At 39.2% G+C, this 2,314-nt stretch overlaps 1 pseudogene; it reads left to right on the plus strand.

Moving 5' to 3' along the window:
• The first annotated feature begins 1,220 nt into the window (after positions 1-1,220).
• LOC111815373 lies at positions 1,221-1,446 on the plus strand (annotated as a pseudogene).
• Positions 1,447-2,314: the final 868 nt, after the last annotated feature.

Below are 2,314 nucleotides of genomic sequence, written 5' to 3' on the forward strand. Positions count from 1 at the left end.
AAAAAAAAAAAAAAAAGATGGAAAAAAGGACAAGGGAGAGGAAAGGATGGGATAAAAAAGTTAAAACATGCTATGTGCATGTCAAGCTCCCCACAATGAATGCAATCATGTTCCATAAACATATGCTAAAAATAAGCAGTTTTAAATGATGAAATTAATATCCTTAGATTTATATGTTTGAACAAAAAATCAGCAAAAATTTCTAGATAGTTTCCTTAAAAAAGCTGCTTCAAAAAGTATGCAAGGCCCCGGTACCAAAAAAAAAAAAAAAAAGTATGCATGGGGCCAGCCAGATAGCTCAGCAGATTAAAGCCCCTGCTTACGCAGACACAGGGACTGGGATTTGATCCCCAATGTGCCATGCCGGCCCCGCCTCCAGGACAGTCTGAGACATCGAATGAGACTGGGCATGTTGGTGCCCCCCTGTAATCTCAGTGCTTGGGAGGCTGAAAAACAAGAGAATCACTATGAGTCCGATATGTGTAGTGAGACCCTGTAGACCCTGTACTAAATTCATAAAGAAAAAAAAAAAAAAAACCAGCCCCAGGTCTTTGGACCGATCACATAGCTCAGTGGATTAAAGAGCCTGCTTAGACAAGCTCAAGGACCAGTGTTCCCTGGCATGCTGTGCTGGTCCCACCCCCAGGACACACAAAATGGAAACTGAGATTATGTATGATAGCTGAAAACAGGAGGATCACTACAAGTCTGATCTGTGTAGTAAGACTCTGAAGACCCTGTACTAAAATACATTTAAAAAGTATGCATGTTGGGACCGGAGAGATGGCTCAGTGGAATAAGTACTTCCCTGGCAAGTGCAAGGGCCTGAGTTCAATCCCCTGTTTCACCAAAAAAAAAAAAAAAAAAAAAAAAAAAAAGTATGCATGTTATATTTTAAGAGCTATTATCAAATAGTTTCCTGAAATAGCTCTACCAAATTTATATTCAAGGATAAGTTAATTTTAGAAAGAATCCACAGATTTGCAAATACTTGGTTGTTATTTATTTTAAATTTAAATAACAGGACATTTCCCATATACTGGATCCTTTGCTAAGCATTTTACACACAATGGTTTATTAGTCAGAACAGCATGTAAGGCACAAAGAGATTAAGTAACATGCCCAAGGTCATACAGATAGTAGTGAACAAAAGATTGGGTAACATGTTTAGACTCATGCAGCCAGTAAATGCTTGGGTTGAAATTAAACATGTACAAACTATCGTGTTCTTGGCCTTATGGCTATGATCAAGGTAGTATCTGTTCTTATCAGTTTAAACATGTACACACTGACTTCAGCACTCACATGTGGGTCGGACACTATTCTGCCTCACTATTTTACTTTAAATTTTACATCTATCAGGTCTGGGGAGGTAGTTTGGCAGTCTAAGCACCTGCTTGATCAGGATTCGATCCACTGCACCACATGCCTTGAGTCTGAGCTGCTTAGCAAGACCCTGTACCAAATAAATAAACTTTGAAAAAAATTTTGCAACTATCAAAATCATACATAAACACTTAAAACTCTTTCACCTTTCTTATTTTATCGCTTTTATTAATTTTCTGGTAGTGCTAGCAACCCAGGACTTTGCACAAGCTTCAGAAGAGCCCAGAACTTGAGCTACAACCCCAGACGTTGTCATCTTACACAAATATTACAGCTGAGTGGTAACTCTGCACCCTAAAAGCTGCAGCTTTCAACCCTTTGGTGTTTATTTCTAGTACAGTACAGAATTCCATGAATTTTTTTTTTTCCGGAACCAGAGATTGAACTTAGGACCTTGCATGTGCCAGGCAGGTGCCTATGCCACTGAGCTGTATCTCTGGCCTTGCCACAATGCTAAATAATATTGTATTATTACTTCTTGGTCTGTTGATCCCCTGCTGTAGAAAATGAGGATTTAACTCTCTCAATTTATATCTGCATCTCGCTCTTTCTGGTTTTCCTCTTCAGGCTTAATGATTGTGGCATCATTCTTTTAAATTTTGTAAGTTTTAAATGGTTTTTGTTGTTGTTTTCTGACTCTTTTGTGGCTTCCATAACTTTTTTTAGATGTTTGTGATTCTTGTTCAATTCTTTTCATCTCTGTGACTTTATTTCCTTTTCAGCTTTTGTTTCTTTACTATCGTCTTAACAGTGCCTAGATCAAATAGCTGTGTTCTCTATTATGCAAAAAGAGGCTAATATGGGGCTGGTGAGATGACTCAGTGGTCTAAGGCACCTACTTAGAACAAGTTCAGCAAAGCACAGGGACCACCGTTCAATCCCCCAGCACCACATGCCAGCCAGCCCCGCCCCCTGGTGGGCTGAGCTG

This window comes from Octodon degus, unplaced genomic scaffold (assembly GCF_000260255.1).
Source record: "Octodon degus isolate 3935 unplaced genomic scaffold, OctDeg1.0 scaffold00015, whole genome shotgun sequence".
Lineage (NCBI taxonomy): Eukaryota > Metazoa > Chordata > Mammalia > Rodentia > Octodontidae > Octodon > Octodon degus.